Consider the following 9505-nt stretch of genomic DNA (forward strand, 5'->3'; position numbering starts at 1 on the left):
CACAAAGCTCTCTGCTTTTATTACTATTATGCTTAAAATCCCAGCCAACCGCTGCCCTGCCCCACTTCCTCTCCCAGCATCTGGGGGGCCGTCTCTTTCCTCAGCACCAGGGAGCAGGTCCACCTGACTCTCTTCGTCCATTTAACGACACATCCTGATTTTCCCAAACAGAGCTTTTCCTGTGTTGGAGACGGGACATTTCACACTCACTTCTAACGTCTCTTCTGGAAAAATAAACATTCCATATACCTATTCTCCCTTTGTGATGAGCCTGGCTGAGCCGTGAGGCTCTTTCCGGCTCAGGCGAGCAGCGCTGTCCTGGGTGACTCATCATGGTGGGTCTCGCGGCACAGGTACAGAGAGAGAGACAGGGACAGAGAGAGACAGGGAGGGATGTAGGGAGGGAGAGAGAAGAAAGGTTTGCAAACTCTACGCTTTCCAAGTGCACAATTTAATAATTCCTGAGCCATATCATTACAATAATATGCATACAATAAAAATCAGTGCACACAGAGCCACAGACTATCCCCGTACACCTGCCCGAGCCACGACAATGCATCTCCCAGCAACACTGTCTAGAGACCGTGGAAAACACAGCCCGACCGATGTGAACGAGGGAAGAATCTGATTAGGTGGGGAGCAGTTAATTCTTTAGGCTTCGGGTCTAAGAGGCAGTGAGAAGCGTCACGACCAGGACACTTCTAAACCTGCCTAATTCCCTAACTGGTAACTTGTAACCTCAGGCGCACGCGTGGTCTCCCTGCGCAGCCGCAGTGCACTGCGTGACGTTGGCAGGTCTGAGGCAGGGTCCGGCCGCTGCCGCGCGTTCCAGAGTCCATCTCCTCGCTTTCCCCACAGGCCTATCTAAGATTCTTATAAAACTATTTCATAACCTACCGTATTCCGAAATATTCTGCCTTAATCCGCAATCAAACCCATATCTTCACATTCTAATCTCTGTGGAAAGTTAAAGGAAAACATCTGATTCCCGAGCCCCCTGAGGCGTGAACACCTTAGAGATTAGGAACCTCCTCACGAAGTGTTCCCTTCCCTTGGCTTCTGCAACACCAGAATTCTGGCTGTCTTTCTATTTTTTCCTGCCCGTGCCCCCAGCTGCTTCTTGTGTGAGCCTACGCCTTTAATGCTGGTCATCGGGGGCCCCGTCCCAGGCCCACCCCCCACGCTCCTGATTCTCAGGCCGTCTTTACACACGCCCCCTCCCGCCCAGATGCACTTCTGCCCCCTCTTTACTTGGGTTTCCACCACCTTTAAGAGTCACCATAAGCACCGTGCCCTCACAGACCACGCATGGCCAGTGCCCCCATGTGCCCCGCAGTCCCGTGAACAATCTTATTGCTGAATCTGGAGGGTCGTGAGACAGTGAGAGTCTTCTGTCTCCTATGCTTGATGGGGACCATGCGGCAGTGACCTTGACACCCCCGTGGCTGCCAGAGCCCTTGACACCAGGCAGTCACAAAAGTGTTGGCTGATGAAAAGAGCTGGAAGGGGCAGAAGACGGAGTTGACTGTTGGCAGTGATTGGCAGGGTGAATTCTGCGCACACTGTATGCTCTTGGTAAATCCTTGTGAAAGGCGTGAGGCCTGGGAATGACACGCTCTCCGCTCTCCACTCTGAGCAGTGTAGGCCCTGGGGCCAAGGAGCATCAGTGACTGACAGCAGGTCACGAGACGTACACAGCTTAGAGGCAGACGAAGAACACAGGGTTTTCATTGTGGTCTAGTGCTTTCTCCATAATACCTTGGAGACAATTTCTTTCTGAGTAATTTGGAGGACAAATAGGGAGGACATGAGAAGCGGCAAAGTTTTACTCATTGATAGACAGGAACCTAACGTGTGTTTCCTATAGAAGCGTCACCTTTATCTACACCACAGAAAAGGCTGGCAAGACAGGACCTTCATGACAGCTTTTAAGAATGTCTTTGCTTTACAAATTACACATGACTCGAAAACCCTGTGATAGTATCGTGCCTGTGCTCTTAGGCTGACCCAGGAAGGTGGCGGCTTGGCCTGCGGTGCCCAGCCGGGTCAAAATTGGGGACGCAGGGCAGCAGGACGCGGCTGGGACACCAGACCAGAGAAGTCTCCTGTGGCCTAGTCTGCACTCCTCACCTGGCTGTGAGGTGTCCTTGGAGGGAAGTACCTTATCCGGCTGGACCGCTGTGTTGCTATGGAGGCCAGAACCAGACTGCCTGGGCCAGGCCCCAACCTCCTGTGTCACAGAGTTGAGTTTCCGCCAAGGTCGGGGCCCAGGCGGCCACGGGCACAGCCCAGCAAACAGCAGTGTGACACACGGACAGAAAGGACTCCGGGAAAAGGGAGTTAAACACGCAGATGTCCCCTGGGGCTCGTGGGCCAAGAGTCCTGGTGGGGAGGGGAGTCCAAATGTCGGTCTCTTTCTACTCACCTGTCTTCATAGAGGCCACTGAATACCTTTAAATTAAATGTAGAACTCTTTCTTTTTTTTTCATTTCAAAAGTGAACATGAGGAATGGTTTCAATTGAAAGAGCCTGCCCTGAAACAGTGATCATTTCCTGTAACTTGGTTTCATTGAATTTGATCAAAATCCTGTCCAGGGAGATAGCATGAAGAGTAAAGAACAAAAATAAAGAACAATTGATGTAAAAATGCTGCCCGAGACGCGTGAACACGTGCTGAGTGTGTAAAGGACGGTGACCCAGGAGCCTTGGAGGATGTGGAACCTTCCCAGAAGCTCCGTCTGGCAGAGCAGCCATTGCAGACCCCGCCCACAGAGTGACCGGCAGAGGGACATTTAGGACCAGAAGTTTTGCCCTTAAAGGGCAGCATTTGTCACTTCCAGTCACTTGTTGGTTTACTCACAATGAATCCCTGGTGGACACGCCAGGCCCTGTTCTTGGCACGGAAACGCCTTACCTTAGGATCAGGGTGACGAGCGGGGTCGTGGTGGTCAGGCCGAAGCAGTCCCTCCGAGGACAGGCCTGCAGAAGGTCACCCTGGTCCGAGCCCCCTGACCCGGGCGCCGCATCCGCCTCTGCGGTGGGGGGATGGGCAACCAGCATCCTTGAATCGGCGGGAAGTTCCCGGGTCTGACCCGGGAAAAGCAGGAGGCGGAGGGACCCCTGGAACCGGAAAAGGGCCGAGGTGTTAATGGGGGGCGAGGGGGGGCCGCGTCCAGAATGGGACCCAGAGGCAGAGGACGAAGGTCCAGAGCAGCTGCTCTCACGTCCAGAGCCGGTGACTGGGTGCGGGACCCCAGGCAGCTCGGTTCGCCCTCCGAACCTCGGTCTCTGCAGCTGTACCGGGTGCTGGCCCAACACCCTCCTCCCAGATATGCAGAGAAGGGCTGAGGTCAGGCACGGAAGCGCTGGGCACACACCCTGAGATCCAAGCCCACTGAGCATCAGCTGTCGGAGGAGGGCCGCTTTCCGGGTGAGGACCGCGGCTTCGGCCCTTTCTCCCAGAGAGCCTTCCTCCTGCGGCCCTTCAGCCCGGGTGCAGCCGTCCCCTGCGCGGCCGCCAGCCTCCCCCCAGGCTCTCCCCCAGCCCGGCCCTTTCACAACCTGCACTTGACCCGCCAGGTCAGCAGCCGCCCCCCCACCACCCACCCCGCGGAGCGGCGGCTCGGCCGTAACTGTGTTCCCAGCACATCCTACATGATCCCAGCACGTAGGAAGGGTTCGATAAATTTTTTTTGAATAAAATATTTATTTAGTAAAGAAAATTTATAAGAGCCATAAAGCCTTGTTGGATCCCTGCATAAAGGCATGCTGTAATATAAGATACGGAAATAACACTTCCTGACAAGGAGCAGATTCCACTAAAGAGCTCGAATCTGAGTGCAGTTGGGTGACGGAGCCACAGACACCACAGGACTTGCTTCTGTTCTGCCTTGTCGGTAAATAGCTTCACTTATTTTCTCAGTGAGACTCTGATAATAACAGTGATGCCAGAATATTCTGGAAGCATGGAAAACACAGCCCCGCTTCAGCTTGGCCACACTGATCTCCTCTGGGATTTCCCAGCACGTTCTAGTAAACAAGCATCTCCTCACATTAGAACCCTGGGAGGGGGACAAAGTAAGTCTTTAAATCTAGCAGGGAAGGCTGTCAGTGGGGCCCAAAGGGAGGGGGCAGGCAGCACCTGGATCTCGGACCACTGCTGTCCTCTGCTGGCAGGCCATGTGCTTCTGGTTTTCGGATGAACTCAGGCAGCGAGAGCGCCAGGTCCTGCATGCTGGTCCTCTAAGAGCTGTGACAGAATTGAGCTGACTTTCCAGAGAATGGATACTAAGGAGGAGATCCTTGCTTAGTGCCCTGGCCAGGTGAGTGTCACCTGCTGGGGTGGGTCATGAAAGGACGCAGATGGCTGTGCCCACGAGGAGAGAAGTTGCCTGGTGAGCTGGGGTCCCGCTGAAGAGTGTCCCAGGCCTGCGGTGTGGGGCGTGGAGTGAACAGCGCGGGTGATGCGTAGACCCCCAGCCTGGAGGTGACAGCGTGTCTTGTTCTGGATGGGGCTGGAGAGGAGCCGGTAGCTGAGCCTCTGGGATCCCAGGTTCTCCTCTCCTGAAACTCCAGAACTCAGGGCAGCAACTGCTGTGCTCTCTCACCATGAAGCATCATTTTTGTTCTGTGAGTCCTCTATTTTGGTGCATCAAAACACACTTTTGCGTTTATTCTTGAATTAACAAATATGTATTGCGTGCCCACCACCTACCACGTGCCAGTCTCTTCCCGAGGGGCTGAGGACTGAACAGACGGATACGTCCCTGTCCTCCTGGAGGCCACATCTTTAAACACAAGACCTCGCTCTCCCGTATTTCCACCACCCTGCTGCCCAAACACAGCACAGGCTCGCGCGTCTGGGCTCCATGTGAGACTCACAGGGCAGCTCCGCTGGGATTCTCCACAGAGGTGCCAGGAGCACGTCTCTCTCTCTGGCGGACTGCAGCCCCAGCGCCTGCCAGGGATGAATGACTTTTACTCGGAAGCCTTAGTTCCCAAAGACTCTCCACTTTGGCCAAAAGAGGGAAGTGGTCCTCCGAGGCCAGAGGGGAGGCCCTGGGGAGGTCCTGGCCGCTGTGTGGGAACTCCGGGTCCCTGGAGGTGAAGGGCAGTGGTCACGGGGCCCCTCCGCACATCACCTCCAGACCTACGCCATGCCCACAAAAGGAGTGTTCTTATCACCTAGGGTGCTGGTATAAAGGGTTATGAGAGGCTTTTCTTTTTTCTTACTTAATAGTGACCCCCCCCCATATGGTGGGGTAACAAGTAGGGCAGGTAACACTTCCAACTGGCTGAGGCCTGGAGAGGCCGTGTGATCTGCTCAAGTTCTCAGAAGTGACCAGTGGGCAGGGGAACTGGTCCAAACCTCGGCCCTCTTGCCTGTCAGAGGCCAGAGAGCGGGCAAAGCAGACTTACGCAGACAGAAGTTTCCATCGTTCATTAAGTATTACTGGGGCACTCAGAACTGCTTCGGCTGCCCGATAGAGGTGTGTGTTTTTCAATTTGTTTTTGTTGTTGTAATTTGTGTCTTTAAGAGACATTTAAGGTGTCAGGAAACTGCACCCCGATCCTCAGCTTTCAGAGTTTTGCAGAAATCTGTGCGGCCAGCAGAGCTGGAGAGATGCGTAGAAGGAGGGAGGAAGAAAGGTGGGGGCCACAGAGGGGTCACGTGCTCAGCTGTGACGTGGGCTGCGGGCCCCTGCGTGGCGCCGGCCCGCGGGGTTGGGCTCCGCGTGGCCCTGCAGGGGCTCCTGTCCCACCTGCTCGGCTTCCCCGTCGACTGCACTCGGGGCGTCTCTTCAAAGGCGGCCCCTCGTGTTTTGTCTCAAAGGAAGTCACAGGCACAGGGCGGTGACTCACGGGCAGATCTGAGGGACTGGGGGGGTGTTTTGTCTACACCGCGGAGAGCTTACAATAGGCTGATGCCGCTGTGAGGGGCGTGGGCCGGCTCCCGTCTGGAAGAATTTGTTCTCAGCGGCGGGGGTCCGCGTTAGATCTTTGTTTATCTGGCCGTCGAATTCTCAGTGTGTTCACGGAATTTTGCATTTGCCAAACTTTGAAAAATAATCCAGGGGATTAAAGAAATCTCTTTTTTCAATTCCTGATACAAAAAGTCATTTTTCTTTTTTTTACTCACAGAAGAGAAGAATAATTTGCTTTCCAAATATTTTCTTTACTCTTTCAGATATATCTGAAAGAGAGAGCTTAAGTGGCTTGAAAGAAATATGTTTTCTCTCATATTAAAAGTATTACATAAGCACCCTGCTAAAAATGGTACTATACTTTATACTAGTTGAATAAGTTTTCTCATTTACTAAGACTATGTACTAAGTGTGTATCAATGAATGAGATTTTAAAAATAGAGTGAAGTAAAATATACATACCAAGTGGGAAAAACTAGCAATGATACTAATATAATATTTCTTGAATGAGTATTTGATCTTTCGGATCATTTTGACTCTGGATAGATAGGAGTTTAAGGTATCAGTCACATATAAATCAACAAATACAGCCAAACTGATAAAATGCACATGTATTCAAATATATGTCCATATAATTCAAATATATTCATATGTAAGTCAAATTAAATGTAGTCAAATTAATAGTCTGATAACAAACAAAGGAATTAAAATAAAAACACATCTCAGGGGCGCAAAACAAAAAGCATGGTTTCTCCACCACGTTGGTGAGCAGAATCAACTATGCCCATGCCAGCCCTGTATTTGTCAATAAGAGCCTAAAGAATTTTTTTTAATTTCAGAATTACAGCTGCATTTGAGCTTTCTTATTCAGAAACAATAAATTTGCATGGTAGGGACTGTTAATTGCCTACCCATTATGCGTTCTCTTTTTTCTTACTAACAAGACCAATTTTATTAAGGGCATTTCCCGGCCTCCCTTGCAGCTTATAGTGGCCAACCAGATCTAAGCAAAAGCCATTGGGTGAGACTTCTGGGGAAGCTCTTTACAAGTGAACAGACTTGACAAGCTTGTCTCTGTGCCCTTTGCCCTGTTCTTTCTTTGAAACAGGAACATGGATGTGATGGCGTGAGTACCAGCAACCATCTTGTGAGCATGAAGAAAAAGCTCACACCCTGTGGATGGTGGAACAGGGATTTAGAATGAGCTCAAGTCCCCAGTGACCTACTTTCTTGTTAGGTGAGAGAAACATAAACATCTTTCTCATATAAGCTACTTATTGTGGAATTTTCAGTTAAATAGAGCCAAACCAAAGTTCAAATTGATAGTTAAGTAAGATAAGGAATAAACTGCAAAGATGAGAAGAACATCAATATTGTGTTCTTACTGCACATTTCTTGTTCATAATTATTAAATATGCTCTGAAAGGGACATGCATGTTCATGCCGTCCGGAGTCTGTGTCCTCTGTGTTTATTCTTTACACATTTTTTTATGAAATATGCACCACTGAGAAAGGAATATATGGATGGATGGATGGATTGATAGATGAGATACTTAAATACACAGATGGTAGATATGACCAGCAGAGGTACAGTAAGGCACCAAGAGTAATCATACCAGCAGCTAAATAACGCATAATCACACCACCAGCAGCTTCAGAAATAGACCCCTCTGCTCCCCTCCATGTCCTTGAGTGCCAGCCCCACCGCATGAATCTCAACCTCTTCCTGAAGCAACCACGCTGGTGGATTTTACCTTTATCATTCCCTTGATGTTATTTACATGTATGTATCCTTAAGCAACATTGTTCAAATTTGTATAACTTGATACATGAGACATCAGCTGTTTGCATTTCTCCCTAATTCTTTTTTCCACCAATGTCACGTATGTTTCAAACCGTCATCCACATCCTTCAGGTAGCTGTGCTTCATTCTTCCTCCCGCTGAGAAAGGGTGTGAATATCCCAAGTATATGTATCCATTTTCTATACAGGTTTGGATTGTTGTTTCCAGTTTGGGATCTTTACAAAGAATATTACCATGACTGTTTTTTAAAATGTTTACTGAAGCTCATATACACGGTTTTATATGAGATAAATATTTAGAAATAGAATTGCCAAGTTGCAGAGCTGCATCTGGATCCTGGAAGAGCACTTACACTCACACCAGGGTGTATAAGTGTGTGAGGCTTTCTGTGTCCACAGCTCACCAATACTTCCCTCCTTTTCCACGTGCAGCCTGCCGGGCGCTGGGAAGCTGGGGCTCAGCCTCGCAAAGCTTCCAGGCCGCTGTGATTTATACACCCGGCCAGGCCCCCTGTAATCGAGTCTGTCAATCCATTCAACTGATTTATTTTTTCCTATGGAGTCATGTACCCACCTCATGAGGCAAAAATACAGAAATGAATCTAATGTAGAAGAAAGGGTCAAGTATTGGGTCAAAAGTGGCAGATTCGAATCCCTGGTCACTTTATTTACACGGGTCTGATTTCATTAACTTGGAGAGCTTCTAAGGACCCTACCAGCTCTGAAATGTTTAAATACCGTAATTCTATTTTACAGAGGAGGAGAGAGGTTTATATTTGACAAGCTGTGAAACTTATGAAGGCTCTGAAAACTTCTTACCACAAAATCCTTTGATTCAAACTGTGAAGTCTTACTTCCAACTACTGGTTTAAAAATAATGACAATAATTTTCCCTTGAACTTGGCAACAGGCTCAAATTAAAACTCGTGCTCAGCAGGGACTCGGTCGCTGACTGTTATTTACCCTGGAAACCTCAGCTTTCTAACTTACTCTCTGCTTCGGAGGCTTACCATTCAGCACCACCTCACAGGCCTGAGACCTGGGCAGCAGAAATGGGCCCCAGGCTGGTTTGAAAGCTCATGTCCCTGTTCTGAAATCCTTAATCCTTTTGAACGAGGGCCTGAGTTTTCATTTTGCTCTGGGCCAGCAAATGGTGTAGCTGGTGCTGGGTATTTTGTGTGTCGTCACCTTTACACAAAGTTCTCCAAGATGCACGAGCACAACAGAACCCAGAGGAAGACGTCAAGAGTTTCTAGACGATATGACTGGTATTTGGGGTTTCGTTGTTCTGCTGCTTTTCTGTAATTGCAATCCACGTGCAGAAACAATTCTTTGCAAAGTTTGGGAAGATTTGCAGTTCATCTCATCCCCACCCCAGAGAAAGAGTGGGTTTCCTTTTGTCTGTTACTAAAAACACATGCTGTTCCACTAAAACAGCGACCCCTCCATCCTCCTACCTGGGGGCATGTGCTTCTGAGAGGGAAAGGGGGGCAGGGGAGCTTACACACGTGCACACACACCAAGAGCTTTCTATCCACAGTATACTTGGGAGTTTTAACGGTGTCATCAATATCTGATGGACGGTTTATGGAAAGAGGGATTTCATTGCCTCTTTTATAGAGCATTAAAGATTTTTTTAAATGTTGCTTCAGTGCTGTATACACTGGCCAGGAAATCCCAGTATTTCTGAATTTGTTTCTGCTTCAATTTAAGATGTGACCCATTAAATAAAATTTCTTAAAAGGTGCACATCAGTGTGTTTTGACTCAAAATTAAAA

Source organism: Phocoena phocoena, chromosome 10 (assembly GCF_963924675.1).
Source record: "Phocoena phocoena chromosome 10, mPhoPho1.1, whole genome shotgun sequence".
Taxonomy (NCBI): domain Eukaryota; kingdom Metazoa; phylum Chordata; class Mammalia; order Artiodactyla; family Phocoenidae; genus Phocoena; species Phocoena phocoena.